The sequence below is a fragment of the Natrix helvetica genome, assembly GCF_964273705.1.
Source record: "Natrix helvetica genome assembly, chromosome: 4".
Taxonomy (NCBI): Eukaryota; Metazoa; Chordata; class Lepidosauria; order Squamata; family Natricidae; genus Natrix; species Natrix helvetica.
Genome location: NC_138550.1, coordinates 145953745 through 145976488, shown reverse-complemented (window position 1 = coordinate 145976488; position 22744 = coordinate 145953745). Strand labels below are relative to the sequence as shown.

Sequence of the window (22744 nt, the reverse complement as noted above, 5' to 3'; positions counted from 1 at the left end):
AACCAGAGCTACTGGTAATTCTGCTTTTCTTTCCCCCCTCTACTTCTCCCTCAGCCAGCCGCAGAGGTAGGAGTGGGACAGGTAAAGCCCCCTTCTCCCCGCCCCTCGCATGTGGGAAGAAGACTGGCTGGCCCTTTTTTTCCTCTTGCACTCCCTCCCCCCCGCGGTTTAGGGCACCGAGCAGCCAAGCAACAAAAGCTTGAAGGCGCCTACAGGTAACTTTCCCAAGAGAAGCTGGATTCTTTCACTCAAGGATAGCAGGCAGGAGGGACGAGCCGCGAGCTGATTGGGTGGAGCGGGCCTTCAGGTGAGCAGCCATTGGAAGAGGCGCGCTCAGGTAAGGCCCTGGCTTAGAACTCGGCGCGATCGCACCTCTGGGAAGCAGAGCCGCGGTGGTTGAAGGAGCGCGGGGGTGAAGGGCGGGGAATTGGGGGCAGACAAGAGACAGAGAAGCTGAATGGGACACCGGGGTAGCAGGGGCAGGTGAAGCCCGGCAGAGGAAGCCGAACTCCCTAGCCTGAGGAGATTGCCGCTGTTCCTGCAAATGGGAGGTGCAGGAGGAGAAGACAGACAGCAAGGGAGCCGCAGGGTTGCCTGGACTTGAGCTGGGACAGAGTTGCGGGGAGCGGCCCTGGCAAACTCGCCTTCGGCTTTGCAGCTGCTTTCCAAGTCCCGAAGTCACCCCGCCGCCCGCCTCTAAACCTCGCGCCCAAAAGGCGGGGAAGTCAGCCTGGAGTCCCGAGGCAGAGCGCCAGGCACTTGCCCGCCCTCGACAAGAGGTTGGGGGACATGAAACGGCCACCTTTCCCCCGCCCATCCCACAATACCTTTTTTTTAAAAAAAAAATCTGTTACATAAATTCCTTGTGTTTCGAAGTGCCGTGAGTTTTATACTGCAGGATTTGCAGGCCTGCCTAGGGCCAAGAAGGGACTGACTTGAGTTATGGCGACTTCTACATTGCAGATCTCAAGTTTGTTCGGATTTGCTTAGGGTTGTTTTTTTTTGTGTGTTTTTTTTAGCTATATATATGGAGCTAGATAGAGAAAAGGAGGTCAGTCGCATCCCACCTCTACCCCCTTTGCTTCAACTGAAAACTTTCAAACTACTTCCTTGGGTAAGAAGAATAAATATGAATTGTGTGTTTTCTCACCCCCGTGCTGTAATGTTTGCAGTATTTATAGCCTTTTGCCTTACTGCCTGACCTCACCCCTGCAAGGTGTGTAACAAATTAGAATTTATGCTATTTTGCTTTTTTTTTTAAAGAGTTTTCAGGAAGTGCTTAGGAGCTTTTTAAAAAGTAAGTTCGGGAGTGGAAATGAACAATAATACACAATATCCAGTCCTTAAACCCTGGATGGATCCTTCATTTTTAGTCCTTTGCATTTGCTAATTTATCCTCCTGTATTTCCACAGATAACAATATGTTTGTAAGTACAGAGCAGCCTACCAGTGAAATGCAAGATTTCCCCCATTTTCCAGGAAAGACTTATCTAGTGTTTGCTCCAGGGCCTGTCAATCAATGACGTGGAAATAAGCAATTCAGTCTGCTATTTTATCTATGCTTATTTGGAAGTCAATCCCTCTTAACACTCTGGAAGTGATATCCATGTAAGGAACTTTCCCATTCAGCTGTGGAGAGAAAGAAGAGTTGTACAGATAAAGATTTTAGGACAATGATCTCTTTTGATGTAACAGAAATGACCATCTCTTAGTTATCATTGAGTGGACTAGTAAATATCTCTTGTGGCCCTATTAGCTTTTATGGGGGTAGTAAGAAAGTAACAATGGAATTTACACTGCACAATGGGATGATAATCACTACTTTCATGGCTTTTAAAAAAAATAGGTGGAATAGATGATTTATTGAGGAAATATCTGTCAACAACTATCGCAAGACAAGTATATAAGATACTTGGACCAAAAATAGGGAATGAGAGCCTTTTGGATGTTTTCAGTGGGCAATATAATCTTAAATTTAGATGGCTTTTGTATATCAAATTAAAACTTAACCTACATAACTTTTTTTGCAATCAAGTTCCGCTTTAATTTTTTTCCAAATAGCATAAATTCAGAATAATAGACCTGAATTGGGGATTAATATCCTAATTCTCAAACACTATGGAAATACAAGATGCATATTAGCTTAAAAACTGGGAATCTTGGGTCATATTGTACACCAAAAAAGTTACGTCCAATGTAATATTATTACTGAACCTGCCCATTGTGAATTAAAACAAACAGACCTAATGTTAAGAGAAATCAAGATCTAATCCTTTGTCCAAAAAATAGAACAAAAGAATGTGATGCTTAAATGTGTAATCCTAATTACAATTTGAATGGAATAAACAGGAAAAATAGAGTGGGAGTTACTAAAGAGCTGGTCTCATGCTTTATTACATTTGAAACCTGATGTTTCTATACTTTCACTTTGGCTACTTCCTTTCTTAAACAGCTATAATTCTACTGTGAAAATAAAACCAAGGTAAAAGGCAAATGTTTCTATATCAATTTAGCATGGGTATGTAATTTTTTCCCATTTAATAATAGTATTGTTTGGGTTTGCTGTATAGGGCCAGAAAAACAGGTATTCAAACAACATTTGATGAAGGCTACAAAATATAATTACAAGTACATAAAATTATGTGTTCTAGAAACATGTAAAACAAATTTATGGGATGAAGATGCTAATGGGTTGTATTTGTATCAAAGCAATGCTGCTAATAAGTACAATAGAAAGAAAACAGATGTTTGAATAACAGTTCTTTTAACACAGGGGTGGCTTACATATGTTTGTGCTTTTCTATTGGTATGTCAATGAAAGCTCCTGCACCAGATTCCAATAAAGAGCACCATGCAGAAAGCCAGCTACTAATTTTGCAACAGGTAGCACTTATACTTAATCCTTTATGTATCTTAAAACTTAGCAATCATCTTGTTATATAATTTGTTTTTAAGGGGGTTGTGACTTAGGTCGTGGAAGGTTTATTTATTTTTTAGCTAGCAGAAGATAGAAGCTTGAAGATAGAAGCTTGATTGTTGCCTTACCTTAATGGTGGCCATTCTTTTTATGTATAGCCTACCGTGAATTAGAATGCATGGCTAAAGCAACATTTGACTTGGTGTATCAGGAATTGCAATCTAAAATGTTTGGAGGTTGCTGAAATAATCTCTTGGTAGGACAGCAGAACTCCTCTCCTCTCTCCATGTTTATGATTTATCACAACACCTTAGAGAATTACTTTATGTATTACTGACTTTCTGACTCAGTCTAACAATATTTATGCAGAAGTGAGTTCATGAAGGAAATTCCTAGCAGGTATATCTGGGATAATGTTACTCAATTGTTTCTCGTCATCTCCATATGACCAACCAAATACAGTTAATATTATGGGAATTATTTATTATAGTTCCCAATTCATTACAATTCTTCAGTAAAAAAACACTTTATTACCATCAGGACTGGTTTTTCGTCATGATATTATATTAGGAACAATGGCATGGTTTCCAAAATCTATGAAATTAATGTTACATCAGCCTTCTCTAGATTTCTCCAGATGGAGCTGCATTATCAGAGTTTGATGAAGATAAGAAATGGAATCCTGATCAACCATCTAAAGTATGCCTTATGAATGTTCTTTCATATCCCCTGGCACTCGGTCTTACCTGTTCAAACATGAGTTATCCTGGATTACTTCTCAAAGCAAGAGCTGCAGCAGTTCACACAGCAGAGTGTTAGCTTTTAAACAATGCTGTTGGGGTAAATTGTTAACTTTGCCTATTGTAGGCAACTGTTGACAGAAACTGGAGACAAAAAAAAAACCAGTCATTGTTATGGTCAGTTATTAGCACTGTGCTTCCCAAAGGCAATACTACTTAATTTGACACGTAGAGGCTGTCTGGAATTAGATTGAATTCTCTTCTCAATACCATAATTATCTGTGCAGACAGTTCAGAATGCCTTAAGTGCAGATTATTCTTTGAGCCTATAGGTCAAGAAAATACTTAAAATAGTTAAGTGAGCACTGATTATTCTACTCTAATATAGCCATATTTTCAACAAACATAATTGAACCAAACTTAGTTATACTTTGTTCATATCCTTGAGGTTCATTGCAGCAGTTAACACTTCAAAAAAAAACAACCCTTCAAAGCTCTTGTGAATCCCTGTGCTTGCAATTATTAGAATAGTATCCAGTCATTGTTTATTACATCCATAAAACCAGGTACAGTACAAGAATAGTATTTTTTTTCATAACATTCCATGAATAAAACACCACAGAAAAATGCCTTCTCTTGATATAATAAAAATAAAGAGAATAGATTGATGGATTAGGTATGCTAGTAAAAATACAGGCTAATAGTCTACCTTTCCTTGCTTACTAATAAATATTTAATGCTGGATATCTGTACTTTGAATATATACATATGATTGCTTTGTCAATATTTCTAAAATTTTAGGTTATGTAATAAGTTTTGGTGATGAAGAATCTTCCGTTGAAGTTAACAAAAAAGGTTAGTTGTAATTTGGTTGTCCAATTAACATTAAAAAAATAATAAAAACAACAATTGCAATATAAACAAACGAGAGAACAGTATATGATCTGCAAACATTTTCAGATACAAGCACCTTCATCAATGATGTATTTTCTGATTATCTGAAGTGGGGTATGCACTTCTGTCCTTTTTTTCAATCAACCCAGGCATTATTATTGTAGATTAGACATAATCAGTTGCCTAAACCTACTGAGTAAATCTTTATGGCTCACTGAGTGTTTCAGATCCTGTTTCTCTTCCAAAGTAAATGCTTTAGTTGCTATAAAGCTTATCTTACTATATACCGGTAAGTCTGTTAGAAAAGGATATCATAGTAGTATTAGAAATAGCTAGAAGTACAGGAAACCTCTGTAGAAAAAGTAAATAACAATGTCAAAGACAGTGTAGATGTGGTGCTTGCTGATCTTTGCCAGTTTTAGAGATTTAGCCTGTACAGAATATGGAATCAGCATGAGAAAATAAAAAATTGTTGAGTATAAGTAAACATTAAATACTCCAGCCTCTTGCTTTCCAGAGTTAATCTTTCTAAGGTGATTAATGTGAGAATAAAACTGAGAAAGAAACTATGCATGCTCTACAACAAAGACAGAACATAAGTATAATAAATTGGTATCAGTGCCTCTGAATTAGGAGTTCACTTAAACTCTCAGTATTGGTATTAGCTTTGTACGCTGAGAGTTGTCATCACATAGATTGTTACTTATGTAGAGTATTTTTATTTATACCAGCTCTATTGCTAATCAATTTTGTTGGATGATCTGAAGTTCTATTATCATATGAGATAAAAAGGGTCATGTCTGTATGCATTTTCTGTAAGCCATATAATTCTTTAAATCTCTATCACATTCCCTGTATAATATTTTTGCTAATCCTAGCAAATGCCAGCCTACAGCCTAATTTACCCAACCTAGTACCCACTAGGTATTCTCAGCTGCCTTCTATCATATCCTCTGATGTCTGAGTTGTAGACTGTAATTTTTTGACACTTTAACATAGAGTAATCAGAACTGAACAAATAGTTTGCTCAAATATAGCTGAAAGATATACTGACTTTTCAAAGTAGGTTCTGAGATTTTGCCCTAATTAGCTCATATAATAATAATCATGTTGAATATTTGAATTACTTTGTGTGTAATATCTTGGTTACTGAGAAGGACATTGATTTACATAGTTAATTGCAGGGGGGATATAACCAGCACAGACTTATCAGAACTTTAGTTGGCATCATGTCTAACCCCCCTCTCATATATGACATTTTCTATTTTCCCTGCTTAATATGATCTTTTTTTCTGAGCAAATGCCATGTTTCTAAACCAAGGTTTAGGCTGTAGCTGCCTCTTACTTCATTTTCTGAGAAAGCTAATGGGATGTAAAACATTTCTGGGAATAAAATTAATGATGGAGGCCAGAACTTAGATCTGCAGCCTGCCCCTCTTTTTAATTTTTAAAGTTTTTTTTTCAGTGTGGAAAAAAAGATTGGGGTAGATGCCACTGAGAATGGCAACTAAAAGTATATCAGCACCATAGACTGCCTCACTGAGCATCCTAGAATTAGATTACCGATACTTAGTCAATTTGTAACAGAGGTAAATGAGCTTTTTAGTTTCAGTACTACGTTAAATCTCACAAACATTTCTTGTGTTCTGTATTGCATCTCATTATAAAGGAACTTATCTATCCTTGGAAATGTTGACCCTCAGCAGGTAGCATTACCTGGTTGACCTTGATAGGTTCCTGCTTGGATGGGAGACTAACCAGGGAGTAACAAATGTGTGGGCCAGCCTGAAAAGTCCAGAAACATCTTGAAGTCGACCATGGCAAGCTATTTCCATTGTTTTACAAAGAAAACTCCATGACTGTGTCCATGAAGTTACTTTGAAATGAATTTGAAAAAGGATTACTTTTAATGATGTTTTGAGGAAAATGTAATTGAGATTACTCTGAATGGGTGTTCAGTAATGTGCAGTGTATTTGTGCACTGCGTGCTTCAAGTTACTGCGTGATTCCGCCCTCCCCCCCAAGATGATTTTATAAATAAACAGTGACCGTGTTGAAGAACTTACTTCCTTATTCCTGTTCAGAAAGTAAATAGAATAAGCAATTATTTACACTTGCCACAATTTTCCCTGCACCTTCACTTCTTTTTTTTCTTTTCCTTTTAACTACTAAGTTTTCTTACATGGTTCATTAAAAAAAACCACTCGATTTAATAAAGAAATTAAACTAGTTTGATGTGGTTGCAGCTTGCAGTCATTCTAAAGATCCATTTTGTTAGGTTCGTTAAACAATAACTTGCATATTTAAGAGAGATGAATGGGAGCAATAGATTTGTCTTACCCAAACTTCATCGGCGGCTAAGTGGGTGAACCATGACGTTTTTTTCCTGTTTGTTGCAGCCATGTAAATGTAGCCACAAAATTAGTGGCCTGCAAAAATCATATTGAGATAGTAGGTGGCGGCAATGGAGACCAATAAACTGTGTTCCATTTGTAGCAGCAATACCATTTCTTTGTTGGGTGTGATGAATGGTACTTCTCTCCTCTGGTAGCCCACTTTAGAAATAGCTAGAAGTACAGGAAACGTCTGTAGAAAAAGTAAGTAACAATTTCAAAGACAGTGTAGATGTGGTGCTTGCTGATCTTTGCCAGTTTTAGAGATTTAGCCTGTACAGAATATGGAATCAATGGAGCAATGGAGACCAATAAACTATGTTCCATTTGTAGCAGCAATACCATTTCTTTGTTGGGTGTGATGAATGGTACTTCTCTCCTCTGGCAGCTCACTTTATTTCCATGTTGGGCATAAATGGAAAAATAATGTGATCTGTCTCTCTTCCATCAGCCAGTTCCTTCCCTTACTTCCAATTTAGTGCCATGGAAGTTTGAATGATGACCATATTTTTCTGCTGATGCTTGAATTACAAAAAACTAATTTATCATGCCCAGGAAAATCATTTGGGGTAGTGGGACTTCTGCCTTTGTAGCTTTGAAACTGGAATGGAAACAGAAATAAGAATATATTCTACGCTCAGAAAATATTCCTAATTTTATCACAAGCAGTGGAATTGTGAAGGAAGACAGCTCTGAATGCCACTTCAGTGACTGATTGCATTATTTTGTGATGGCATCCTAGTCAGCCACAAGTCCACTGTGTGCCCTTGCAGATTTATTTCCTTGTTGTCAAATGAAAAACTGATGATGGCTTAATAAGAGTAAGCTATGAATTCAAAATACCATCTATCTTGTCACTTAACTTATATTTCAAAGTAGAAAAACTGCACACTTTTATAGTGGCAGTGAAACATCTGTTCTTATAGATATAGTTAAATATTGTATATCTGCTCTTTCCCCCCCTTTCCCCCCCCCCCAGCATTTGGGGAAAAAATGTTATCTTCATTTATTTAACTTCCTCTCATGTTGCTGTGCATGAATGAGTAAAGTTGTAGAGGATGTTGATTTTAACAATCTGACTATGTCCCTAGGATCATAAGAAACCACTGCAAATTTTATGGGCAATATTCACCCACCTTTGCATCTATATTTCTGCAAGTTAGATGACCAAAACCATATGCTTAGCGTTGCAGCCAAATTCTTATAATCTGAGCCATGATATATCTCTTAAAAACTTGGCGTTAACATTATTTTCTCTGGTCAGAGAAAGGGTATGCTAACAGACACATTCAATCCTATTTTTGAAATAAAAGCTTTTAGAAATGAAAGTTATTTTAGTCTATTATGTGGTAAGTTACTAAACCATAGCAAGTATTGATTGCATTATGTCTAGATCAGCACCAAAGTATCATCACTGGTGCATGGATTTCCACCTCATGTTCATTTTTTAAAACAATTTTATTTAAAAGTTTTAAAAATAAAGATAAAAACCAATGCAAACTAGTATAAGGAAGAAAACAGAAAAAGAAAGAAATCAAAAGAAAACTACAAGTGCAAGAAAGCAAGCAAACATACAAAAAATAGAAAAGAAGAGTGGGGGAAGAAATAGCTTCCAATCTTCTTTATAGCAACTATAAGTACAATTATAAATTTACCTCTTCCTCTAAAGTTACTTAACTCTCTTCTATGTATAATCTATTCTGCCTAATCATTAAAATCATAAATCATACATACATCTTTTTGTTCATTTTATTATGAACAAAGATTCTGATATTGGAAGCACAGATGTATACATATGTAAAAAAGGGTTTTTATCCGTAATTTCATTCCAGTTTTGAATTACAATAATACAATAGTAGAGTTGGAAGGGACCTTGGAGGTCTTCTAGTCCAACCCCCTGCCTAGGCAGGAAACCCTATATCGTTTCAGACAAATAGCTATCCAACATCTTCTTAAAGACTTCCAGTGTTGGGGCTTTCACAACTTCTGGAGGCAAGCTGTTCCACTGATTAATTGTTCTCACTGTCAGGAAGTTTCTCCTCAGTTCTAAGTTGCTTCTCTCCTTGATTAGTTTCTACCCATTGCTTCTTGTTCTACCCTCAGGTGCCTTGGAGAATAGTTTGACTCCCTCTTGAATTCATAAAAGATTCCTGAGTACCTGAACTGTGTAGATTCTAATTTGCCTTTTCTGAGAAAAACCGCTCCTGATGGGAAAAAGCTAGAAAATTTCCACATAAACAAGATTAAAGGAAGATTCTCAGACCCACTGAAGATAACACTGAAAATGCCTAATTGTAATTTTTTTCAGAAATTGCTTTTTCTCTACGGTTTGCTGCAGCCTGATACTGATTGGTTCAAAAGTCAAAGTACCTCTGGCCCCCTGTTTAATATTGTTTCAGCCATGTGGAAAGATAAGCTGGTTGGATGGTTTTAAAATGGGAAATGAAGCTCGGTGGGGACAGATGATGTAGATTAGACCACAGAATAGGAACATAGGAACCTTGCTAATCAGGATAAGTGGACTGCATAACGCTGGTTGTGTGGGCTGAAGTGAACTGTTTGTATTCCTAGATTCTTAGCAAATGTTATTAACTGAGGCAAATGTTGCAGTATTTTCTATTGCACCTTAAAAGCACTTTATGTCTACACGGTATCTATAGAGGAAGAAGTTTGCATGTTTGTTTCTAGCATAGGCTAAAGCTGGATCAAGCTCTTCTTGGAATTTCTTTGTATGAACCATCTCACTGTTTACATAACATTAATGCTGGGCACCACCCAATGACGCTGGATTTTTTTCTTCCTTTATTTTCCTGTTGCCCTTTGTGGAAGAATGCACACATTATGACATTATTTTCTTCAGAAGAAAATGGATTTAATATCAGGATACAACTCTAGTTCTCCGTTCTACAAATTACGAAAATCAAAGTGGATTTATATTACCTCTAACTAACATATTTTGAATAAGATGTAGTAGAATAAGATACTTAGTCAGAGAAAGAAGCTGAAATCTACCATCTAGTTCAGGGGTGTCCAAACTTGGGAACTTTAAGACTTGTGGAGTCCACAAGTCTTAAAGTTCCCAAGTTTGGACACCCCTGATCTAGTTCTTTTGAAGACTGAATGAATTGATACTTTCTCTCTTGATCCATTTTAGTTGGCTTTGTATCAATAAAACTTAATCCCAGAAGTCAGCCTGAGAAACGGACTTCTGTACAGTAAAGTTAAGTTTGGCTAGGACTAGCCTACCCAAAAGGAAATTGCTGGACACCATCCTTTTTAAATAGGTGTCCTCCATAGCAGAGGTGGTATTCAGCCAATTCTGACTGGTTCTAGCGAACCGGTAGCAGAAATTTTGAAAGGTTCGGAGAACTGGCAAATACCACCTCTGACTGGCCCCGCCCCCATCTATTCGCTGCCTCCCAAGTCCCAGCTGGGTCATCTTCTATTGCCCTGCACAGGAGAACAGAGCTGGAAAGCAGGTTAATGGGGTGGGGAGGGAATGGAGATTTTACAGTATCCATCCCCCAGAAGTGGGGAGGGAATGGGGATTTTGCAGTATCCTGCTGCTGCCAAGCCCACCAAGCCACGCCTACAGACCCGGTAGTAAAAAAAAAAAAGAATCCCACCACTGCTCCATAGGTACACTATATTGCCAAAAGTATTCGCTCACCCATCCAAATAATCAGTATGTTACAACAGCAATTCCTCAAATTCCAAACAAACATTTGGAATCTGTCTGGTAGAGGAAGGATATTCCAGACTTCCTTAACTGTTTTTATGGGAAATTGCAATTTATTAACACATTAAGATCCTCAAATTTTCGACACAGTTGAAAACAAGTGTTTCAGCTTCTTCCTGTAATTATAGTTGTTTTATCTTGTGTCAACAAACTTCCACACCATTAATTTGAATATATAGTCAAATCGATTGCTACAATTGATTAATCCACACTGGTCAGAAAACTGGGTAAGAAAATCCATACCGTTCAGTTCTTTTGATTTTGGGTTCCTAATTGCAAAAGTTACCAAATGATATTTGGATAATGTGTGGGAATATTCCTCTCCAGGATTAATCACTAATTAGAAGCTAACAATTGACTGAACCTCTCCCAGGCTCCACCTAACTAAAGGTTAGCACATTGGAGACACCCATGTGCTTAAACATTAAATATTAATTAAATATTATAGTTGTTCACAATTAAACATATGCGTTTGGCAGCAGAAAATTATTGTGCAAATATTCGAAGTACCCAACACACAATCAACTCTGCAATTAGACATGGTGCTAATAGCTTACAGTCATTTCACAGTTTTGGAACCATGGGGAGTTGCTTAAAGCAGTAATAGAAATACTAATTGCTGGCAGATGGTTATTTCTTCTTCTGCACAACTAAATGCAGACATGCACATACACACGCATATTATTTTATGCTTTAGGAATAAACAGGTTCTACTAAAATCACTAGCATTGCATCACTGTGCATATATTTGGATGACTAGAACAGAAGCATGCAAAATAGGTTTGAAGCACCATTTAAAGTACTAATGTTGTTGCAAAAAATAAATAAAAATAAAAATCTGCAAACTTGTCCCTCCTGGTTATTGTCACACTTCATACCCGCATGTGCAGTGTATCAGGAACATAAGCAAGTTTCAATGTGTGAACTTATAGGGGCTGATAAACCTTACCACTGACATTAGCCACTGAGACCCAGCATAGATTGATAATCTTAACATGACCCTTTTAAATTGGACCTGGATCTGGGATTTCACTGACATAATCAGAAATTAAAAGTTTGATAAACAACTCTATTCATATAACATTACCTAAACTTTCATATTCTCCTGTAAACTGATATCAAAATAATCGTACATAAATGTTAGTAATTTAGCTGATTTTGTGATTAGTTGAAGGCTGTATAATCTGATTATCTGTACTACCCATAGATTGATTGGAAAAATATAATTCTGGTACACAACTAAAATAAACTTCTCACAGTGTTGCTACTACCAGCATAAGTAATCATGGATGACAGAAAAAATAGATATAGTCTTTTCTACCATTAGAAGTCCAGACACTTGCTTGGTTGTAATTTCATCCCTGCTGGCTATTGCTGTGTTAGCAAAGATATTCAAAAAGTGCTCTTAATTTAAAATTAAATCTCTAAAATAAAAAAGTTATAGCAGATTGGTAACTGCAGATACAATTATACTAGCATTCATTGCCTTGTATCTGATTATTAATTTTGCACTGGGTAAAAAAGCACCTAACAAAGGGCAAAGTTCTCCTTTTATCATCAGATTGTAAATTGCTGTATGGTTCAGGCTATATATGTTTTTAAATGATATTTATAGTTTATCAAACAGACATTTGAGGAAGGAAGATGTGGACCCTGAATTAATTGCAGATAGGATCGATTATATTTCATATATATATATGCTTGCAAATGCAGTATCTGGTTGGATTTGGTTCTGTTTGGTGCAATATTTATTTTGAGTAATAAAAAGCATTCCTACTACCAGTTTATCCATCTATCCTTAAGCTGAAAAAAGATAAATTCTCCCACTCTCTTAACAAAGGCACAAATGAGATGTCAAAATGAATAACCATTCACTTCCTAAGAAATTAAACATGAACTTTATTTATTTGAACCAAATAATTAAACATAAACCATTATTTGTTATACAATAATACACATCTCTGGCTAGTATTAGGGAAGCTACTTCCTTTGAACATCTGCCCCTTTCTGATATACAGTATCTAAACACCTCGATTTATCTACAAATCTACTTATGTTCCTCTAATTACGGAATGGCACAAAGGGAGTATATGCAGTTTTCTGAGATTCATTTTTATGGTGTAAAAGGAAGAGAAAATATAGTTGCCCAATACCGTAGGTATTGCATAAGCCTGCTTGGAGGTGCATTTATTTGGAACAAGTGCTGACTGTGCCTTGCTGCTTTGTGCTCGACAAGCCTGAACTGGAAGGAAGAAAAGAACAAGAAGTGCCTGTTCCACCTTTCCCAAATACTGCTTTGGGAACTGGTTCCTCATGGGAAACTTGACAGATTTCAGTGCAATGCCCGAGAGTCGAGCAGAAGGTGACTTGTTGATATTTCCAGCTGCTACACCACTGTGTCTCAACCTTGGCAACATTAGGCTGTGTGAATTTTAACATCCAGAGCATTCCCAATGCTGACTGGGGAACTCTACAAGTTGGAGTCCATATATCGTATTTTTCGGAGTATAAGACGCACCGGAATATAAGACGCACCAAGGTTTTGAAGAGGCAATTTTTTTTAAAAAAAAGGTTTTGCATTCTGCAGACCTCCCCAAAATGGGCCGTTTTTCGCAAAAATTGACCCTTTTTTTTAAAAAAGGCATGAATAGTCTTTAGGAGGCTTGTAAAAAGGGCATGAATAGCAAAAAACAACCCATTTTTCACAAAAATTGGCCCATTTTTTGTCAATAAAGGGCATGAATAGCCTTTAGAAGGGTTATAGAGTGCTCCTGGAGGCTGGGGGGGGGGGAAATTGAGCAAAAAATGGCCTGTTGTTTGCTCATTTCTGCCCTCCCCAGCCCCCAGGAGCACTCTGCAAGGCTCCTAAAGGCTATGCACAGCCATTTTGGTGAAAAGGGTGGGGTTTCGGAAGGCAAAAAATGCTGTATTTAGTGTATAAGATGCACCCAGATTTTCAGCCTCTTTTTTGAGGGGAAAAAGGTGTGTATAATACTCCAAAAAATACGGTAGTTTAAAGTTGCCAACATTGAGAAGCATTGGTGTTAGTGGCTGGAAATATCAACAAGTCACCTTCATCTACACAGATGAAGCATTTCAAGTTTGCATGTAAGGTACAGTTGTGTCTTTGAGCCATGATGTTTTGAGCCCCCTTTAAATAATGACTGTTGGCTGGATTGGGTTGAGTTTGGTGACCATTTGAGTGTGCCTTCATATATTCCAACCATCCCTTCTTAAAATTATTTGTAACCCTGTGTTGGGGTCAAAGGTCAAGAAGTTTAGGATTTCGTGGGAACGTGCGGTTGTTTGGGCTTGGTTCAAAAGCTTAAGTTACTTGCTTGACAGGTAGCAATTAGAGAGTAATAGCTTGCCAAGCTGGAATGTCGTAGCTGAGGCCCATTGCTGAGGATCTGGTTTACCTGTTCAACAGGTGTGGGCTGTAGGGCTAAGATAAGTATGTGCTCGCACAGCATTCCAAAGAATCAATTTTCCCTTTAAAAGACATTGTCATGACTGCAGGGCATAAAAGGGCTGGGTTGAGCCCCTCTGGAAGGTAGTTGGTTATTTGCACAGCAAAGAAACAAAATAAATAGTGGCAGAGGAGATAAGGAAGAGAGTTGGAGGGAAGAACAAAGCTCTTGTTTCTCTCCCCTTTCTGTTTCCTGCTGGTTTGGTAAGACGTACAACTGTTTGGTTAGTAAATGAATGGAACGAATAGTTGTGTTTTGGAGCATTTTAATGTACAATACAAGCCTTCCCCAGATGAATGCTCTCCAAATGTATTCGCTGCATTATCTATGGTAGAGTGGGGATAGTGGGAATTGTAGCCCAGTATATTTGGAAGAGGGGGACACAGTGGCTCAGTGGCTAAGATGGTGAGCTTGTCTATCAGAAAGGTCAGCAGTTCGGCAGTTCAAATCCCTAGCGCCGCATAACGGGGTGAGCTCCTGTTACTTGTCCCAGTTTCTGTCAACCTAGCAGTTCGAAAGTATGTAAATACAAGTAGAAAAATAGGAATCACCTTTGTTGGTAGCACGTAAATTTACCTTTACCTATATTTGGAAGACACCAGTTAGTGACAGTTGTAATATGCTGCAGATTTCTTTAACACTTTTCTTTCGACCTTCTCTCATGGATCTGGGATCATCGTTCCAAATGCAGTTTTGTATCGGTGCTGTATACTTCTAACTCTAACCTCAAGAAAATGTTTCTAATGCAGCATTGTAAAGAAAGCATTTGCTTGAAATGTCCATTCTGTAAGCAGTTTATGAAAATTATAATCGTCCAAAGGCACTACACCAGACAGATCCTTTCTCATTTTATTTTTACAACATTCCTGTAAACTATGCTGTTATATCATCCACCTAGTCCAGTGCTTTTCAAACTTGGCAACTTTAAGATATATGGACTTCAACTCCCAAATTCCCCAGCCAGTCCACATAGATTTTAAACTGTCAAATGTGAAAAACACTAGGTAGTGAGAGCAATATCTGCATGGAGATTTAACCCAAGTGTCTAATCTAGCCCTTTAGCCCCGATATCAGATTACTCTCTACAATGAAATTTGAAAGATCTTGTCAATATTTAATATATTACATATTTCTTTGCTATGATTTTCTCAAATTTAAATATTAAAGAAACATACAGTATCTGAAATTTGAATTCAAAGTTGCAGCACTAGTTGGGATCAGATTTTTAACTGATTATTAAATCGATATAGTGTAATACAGGGGTGTCAAACGGGGGGGGGGGCAGAAGCATCACGTGCAGGCCACGCCCTCCCCAACTCCACGAAGGGAAAAAACATCACGAAATATCTCATGATAGTAACGTGACACCGTGAGTTTGACACCCGTGGTGTAATAATTACTGCAGACTGTTGAACTAGGACAATGAGATCCAGGTTCAATTTCAACTATGGAAGTGACTTGGGGTCAGAAAATTATTTAGTGCCCAGGATTATTGCTCTGGGGGGGAAAACAGAGGAGGACGTCTGCTATGTATGCTACCTTAAGATCTTGGGAAAAGATGGGATATAAATTTAGCAAAATTTAAATAATAATAATAATAATAATAATAATAATAATAATAATAATAATAATAATAATAATAATAATAATAATTTATTTGTTAGCCGCAACCCTCTCCCGAAGGACTCAGGGCGGCGTACAATCAAAACAAATAAAATACAGATAAAGACAAACATACATACATAAGAACAAAGACATATACATGTGCATGGAGGAGGTAGACTACTGAGTGAGCACAATTAAAAAACACAATTTAAAATCCCATTGAATAAAATTACCGAATTAAAAAACCCGTCAGGAGCGTTATGAAGTTATGGTTGAGCCAGGCCAGCTATTTGGAATAGGTGGGTCTTGAGCTTTACACGGAAGGAGCGGAGGTCGGTGGTGGTCCTAATATCCGGAGGGAGGTCATTCCACAGGGCTGGGCCCGCCACAGAGAAGGCTCTGCTCCTAGGCGCCGCCCCTCGGCACTGTCTGGTGGACGGCACCTGGAGAAGTCCCTCTCTGTGCGAGCGGATGGGTCGTAGGGATGTATGGGGCAGAATACGATCCCGCAGGTAACTAGGTCCTGAGCCATGGAGCGCATTTTAATCATGCACAATGATAGATATGAGATGTACCTTGAGATAGTAGCTAAAATAGAGGAAAAAGCACCACTGTAGGGTCACACACATCATGATAAGCTGCAGTGTAATTTACTTGGTTTTGTGTGTTGTGCAAAACTAGCCATTGTGGTTTAAAAAGAGGATTCATAGCTTAGCCTGATGGGCTCAAACAGCCAATTAAAGCTTAGTCAACAAATTGTGGTCAACAAAACCAAGGCTTTGTGTAACAATGACAGGTCAACAGATATAAACAAGCTGAACAAATGAATCTTGGTCTTCTTCTATAGAGATGTCCTCAACTTGCCTTCTGGAGAAGTTCTTTTTCCCCCCTCTAGAACTGATTAGTTAACTATTGAGTTGGTTCAAGCAATTCTGTCAGCATGGAAGAGCACATTGTAGCCCTTGTTCCTTATGCATTCGTAAAGTATATTTCTAATAGTTCAGATGTTCAGCACCTTCACATATTGCACAAGAATGCCCTTATCTTACCTAGTTCGTCTACCAATTATTCTTATAGATTAGGTAAAACTAAAGGTTCCCCTTGCACATATGTGCTAGTCATTCCCAACTCTAGAGGGCAGTGCTCATCTCCGTTTCAAAGTCGAAGAGCCAGTGCTGTCCGAAGATGCCTCCATGGTCATGTGGCCGGCATGACTAAATGCTGAAGGCGCACGGAACACTGTTACCTTCTCACCAAAGTGGTTCCTATTTATCTACTTGCATTTTTTACATGCTTTCGAACTGGTAGGTTGGCAGAAGCTGGGACAAATAACGGGAGCTCACTCGGTTATGCAGCACTAGGGATTCGAACCACTGAACGGCCAACCTTTTTTATAGATTACTGTAGTCCAAATAAATATCCCAATAGTCTACTTCCAGTTAAAATTAAATACTTATCCATACAATTTGCCATATCAAAACACCTTGAGACAATAAGAGAATAAAAACCAAAACCATGTTCCTTGGAAAATTTTGTAGTGATGGAAAGATAGTTTTACAGCACCGAGTTTTTTAAAAGCTTAAGGAGATTCTATTCCCACCTCCAGGTTTTTTAAATAATAATTATTCCTGCAAGCCATTGACAAATGAGATATTTCATTGAATGAATGGCATGCATGACCACTTGGAATGAGGCTCCCAGGAATTCAGTACAGGGAAAGTTCCAGTTATCTGCATGTAAAATGTGTGCAGCCTAACTCCGGGCCTGGATTCAACGATTTGAAATGAAGATACATCCTGTAGTTTTAAAAGTATGTTTTAGAAGTGAAATGAACCACTGATGCATTTAATATGGCCTCTCCAAATCCACTTGAAACTTGGCTTCACATTTTAATTGCATTGAAAAAAGCAATTATTTGCTTTGCATTGCTAGACTGCCTGGATAAGAGAGAAAGCTTTAATATATCTTATTCTAAAATGCTTTCTGAGGCTGCATTATATACAAACCTTATTCAATTATATCCATTTGAAGAACTTTGTTTTTTGATACTTTTCTTCAGAAAACCTTATTGGTTTCCTGCTTCGTTGCATTGACCTATCCAAATTATTCTATGATTCCTTTTTTTTTGTTTGTTTCTCCAACTTTTGCATCCTTTCTTACTACTCCTTTCTTAATGTTGAATTTAGCGCCCTTTTCAAATTGCTATAGAAGTTCTCAATTTCTTGCTTCACTGCTTCTGAACGAACTCGGATATTGTTGGAGCTTGAGATGGAAGACCAGCATCATTTATGGCTTCGAAATGACACAAAATCAAGTGTTTCGTAATCTACTTTTTATGGCATGTTTTAAATTCTTTAAAAATTGCTCCATCAATTCGTGAAATCAATAAAAACGTACAGATAGTTTTATGTAGCAACCACAATTGGTATCAAATCAGTAATTAAGCAAAGCCACTTTCACTAATTGAAACCATAACTTTGCCTATGATCTTACTTTCCTTTGCTTTACAGACTTCTGAAGGTCATAAATGTGAGGACTGATCATAAAGCCACCCTTTCATCACTCTTGTTACCTGTGGTTTAAATGTCACAGCTAAGAAAAGTGGTGTAGGGCACATTATTGTATTTCTGCTCTCAGCAATGATCTTGGAGAAATTTGCTTCAAGTTCAACAGATTTGCTTAGACAGATTGGAGAATCAGGCCGAGCTAATTAGACCTGGCTTGCATGTTATCTTAGTCACAGCATAACCAGGTAGAGTATCTTAATCACAATTTTTATCCATGTTTGCATGGCATTAACCTCAGAATGGAGATAAAAGCAGGATGAAGGTTGTGATTCTTTCATTGTTCATCCCCCATAAAAATGTCTCCTTCCCATTAAATGAGATTCCTAGGGGTGAAATAAGAATAAGGGCTGGAGGAAAACGCAACCTTCTCCCATTCATTCACAGTGGCCTGCTCCAGGTTGGCAGGCACCTATCAGTATGTCCATTGTCATTTTTGGCTTCTCGTGTTGGAGAATTATATAATTTATGAGACAAATTCCTCAGACATAGAAGTCTTTAAGCTGTCTTGCCTAGTAATTGTATTTATTATCTTCACTACTGGTTTGGTAGCAGGAGTGTGCACGTCTGGGCATGCGCAGAACCTTTTGCGCATGCGTAGAAGGTTCTTGATGATGTCTGAGTGGGTGGGTGGAGCTTCCCATCGCCTCCACTACCGGTTCGTGCGAATTGGCAGTATACCACCTTTGTTCTTGCCTCATCTCCACTGCCACTGTGTGAGGAGGAGGAATATGTACCTTACCAAAAGGCCATTTCAGGTACTCTAAATGCTGTTGGTGCATTATTTAATCCCCCCCCTTTTTCTATAGCCTGAGCAATATAAAGCAGAAAAGCCTCAACTCATGATGAAATATCTCTGTTACACAGAAAATGATGTGCTTGATTTTCCTTTTTGTTTTCCAGAAATCAAACCATTTTCACCACGACGCTCCTGTAATTGAAATGATTTCAAGTGTGTTTTAATTCCAGCACATCAGGAAATAAAAAGGCCTCCCTGCCGTCTCTCCCAAAAAGCGAAGACATGAGTCAAACTACTCTTGGAGGATGAAACTCAGCTAATGTGAGGGGAGGGAAGAAATTTATGCACTGACTTGAATTTGGTCAATGTTGCAAAAAAAGCTCTGTTTAGAATAGTGTTTCTCAACCTTAGCAAATTTAAAATATGTGGACTTCAAGTCCCATGGCTGTCTGGGGAATTCTGGGAGTTGAAGTCCACATATCTTAATAGTTGAGAAACACTGCATGACTTAGGAAAATCAATGGAAATAGAGTTCCGAACCTAATATTACCCTGCTCACAACATGTACAACTTGAATGTGTTCACTTAGGGAACCTGCTTCAAAGTTTGCACACTCTAAAGTTTGTCACAATTGTGCGTGATCCTAATTTCAAACCTTGCACTTTGAGATGCCTGCCTTTTAATTGTGCCTACCAGGCCTCCTTATTTTGTCTTGTAATGGCTTGGTTTAATACAGACTGGATGTCAGGTGCGAAAGGTCCGGTCCCACATATGAAGGTCCAATTAAACTGTTTTATTGCTAATAATGCCTATGCACAAGAATCTTCTCAATTAACAGGGTAGGTAAGAGTCAAGAGGATTCAAGGGAACTTAGTTTGCTTGTGGCTACATAAGGATTCTAGGCTATCCCTTGTTTAACTGTGCCCCCAGGTTCTGCCATTTTTCCTTCTATACTAGGACAGGGCATTTACTTAGGAACATTTGAAAACGTTTTGAATAAGCTAATATGATAAACTAAACATAATTGAGATAAAATGGCAGTTTTCCTGCCATACTTACCCAGGCATAAAATTAGACTGTGAATATACAAGCTCACAACTACTGGTTTATTCTGTGAGCGGGGAAGGTTAATGAGATATACGAGATTAATTTAGCCTAGTTTAACATGATACATCAATGCCCAAGTGTAGTTCTGCCCATCTGGAAGAGGCCTGAAAATAAAGCCAAAAACAAACAAAACCCAAAATGTGGGTTTATTTCAGGCAGGTGGAGTTTTCACACATCATGATGTTAACCAAATGGATAGCTTGTTGTCTACAGATTCACATGGCAGGAGCCTGTGACTGATTCACCACCAACACAAGGTAAGTGCAGTGGTTCAATAGGATTGGACCAGTGGTATGTTGCGGATCCTGTCGCAACCAGTATGCTGCAACGGGGCCGTGCGTCTACCATGGTGCATGCGTGCTGTGCATGCATGCACACCCACCACCCGCGACGCTCCAGCTGCTTGGCAGAGTGTCGCACAGGTGCCGTACGCTGCGGGCGTGCGCACAGATGGCCCGATTGGGTAAAATACAGCTAAGGAACGTGGGCGGGCGGGCAAGCCCTCTGAAGCACCATACCGGAATGGTGCCTGCTGTTCCCAGCAGGCACTGGTACACCCGTACTGGGGCGTACCACCCGGAACCCACCACTGGATTGGACTGAGATATACAAGTTCCCCCAAATATTGTTGCAGTTGCTACACTCTTTTTAAAAACCCCTCACAAAATAGATGCATTGTTATAAGCAAGAAATCCATAAACAGCTGCATCCATTATCTTCATTTCCCAGAGGATAGGAAATATGTGAGAATAAAATAGAAGGAGGGAAAGAGTGTAGCTGCTTACCCACTAGTAAGAAGAGATTGGAGACTTAAGGGAAAAATGAACACCCAGAAGTCCGGCATTATCTTATGAATGGGAGGATCAAGCAGGTCAGTGCTAAGAAAAGCAAGTGGTGATTACCCTTCCAAGAAAGCAGCTTCCTCAGTACTCACTCCAACCGTGGAACAAGGTTAAGCTATGAATGTGATGATCTTGCCTCTATTGGCAAGCTGTTCTTTTAATTCCCCATGCTTCTTAAGGTAGTATATCATCAGTAGAAAATTTTAGTGGTGGCTGGCTCACGGTTCCTTATTAGTGTTAATTTGGATAAGGACCTATACATACATAGGTGGTGTGTTTGAATCAGTGTTGACTCCTGGTGATTGCCTGAATGAGTCCCTGCCATTTTCTTGGCAAGATTTCAGAAGTGATTTGCCATTGTCCCCTCCCTAGGTTTAGGAGAGAGTGGCTGGCCCAAGACATCCAGCTGCCTTTGGGCCTAAGGCAGGATTAGAAATCATGGTTTTTGGATTTCTAACCTGGTGTCTCAACCACTGCACAAACCTGCCTCTGATATTCATAAATCTACCTGCTTATTAAGATTTACTTTTCAGGCTTGGCTACAGTTCTCTTTGCTGATGGAAGAGTGGTTTTGGTAGAGCAACCACAGGACTTGGTGCTGCTTTCTCAGAGGAACATGAAATTTCTCTTGGTCCAAGAGAAAAATAGGGATTCTTCCACTGATCTGTGTTTGTATTACATATTTTACTTGTTGCCCTTAAAATACCTTACATTTTGTATATGTATTGCTAAGTTTATAAGCCAATGTGAAGCAATGTATAAATATTTCAAATAAAAATGTTCAAAACCTGCCTTTTGTTTATACTTCCTTTTAGCTGTAGATTGTTTCATTTGTCAATTCTTTTAATACAGATTAAGCTGCCAGTACTAAAATTTAAAATTATGTATGTATAAAGTAAATATTTTAAAATTTGATTTTTTTAAAAAAAATATTTAAAATGTATTTAAATTTATTTTTATATATTTAAAAAATATATACACACATGCTACCCATTCTCATGTTTGGCTGAAAGATTACCACTGATTACTTATTATTCTTACTTGCTGTATGCATTTAATGTATGGCTGTTTAGACACTTGTTATAAAAAATAGAAATTTACCCATGACTTTTTTAAGAACATCTGTTAAGTTATATTAACTGGTGCTTTTAAAGATGTTGATTGACATTCTGCCATAGAGAAGGAATTTCTCAGCATGCTCTAACATGTAATCCAGAATGACTAAAAGATGCTCTAAGACAGGAACTTAAGGTAAACATTCACCCTCAAAAAGCAATGCTAACACAGTAGAACAAGTGTATAAAAAATGAGTCTTGTTGATGAAGCCCGTGTTCATTTCCATTTCAAAGGATCTCTTGTTTATCTAGCTGTTTGTATTTTGTTAAAAGATACATCTATTCATCTCTTTCTTGGCCTGCCTTATATTTAGCATCTTTAAGTAGGTAGGTAGGTACGTAGGTAGGTAGGTAGGTGAAAGAAAGAAAGAAAGAAAGAAAGAAAGAAAGAAAGAAAGAAAGAAAGAAAGAAAGAAAGAAAGAAAGAAAGAAGAAAAAAAGAAAGAGAAAGAAAGAAAAATAAATAGATAGATAGATGATAGAGATTGATCAGACCAGACTGGTAGACAACAATTGTCTGCTATAGGACAAGTTCAGTTCAAATAGCAATAAGAATAGTACTTAGATTTATATACCGCTTCACAATGCCTTACAGCCTTCCCAATTGGTTTACAGAGTC

The 22744-nt window shown here is 38.1% G+C and overlaps 1 long non-coding RNA gene across 2 annotated transcripts; it reads left to right on the top strand.

Annotated features, from left to right (window-relative positions):
• Positions 1–197: 197 nt before the first annotated feature.
• Positions 198–21799, top strand: LOC309391107. 2 transcript variants are annotated; one of them, XR_014175223.1, is made up of 3 exons: positions 198–337; positions 1020–1114; positions 19226–21799. It is a non-coding gene; the product is annotated as an uncharacterized lncRNA (long non-coding RNA). The 2 variants fall into 2 exon arrangements; XR_014175224.1 differs by lacking the exon at positions 19226–21799 and having other exon boundaries at positions 1020–2374.
• The last annotated feature ends 945 nt before the right edge of the window (positions 21800–22744 follow it).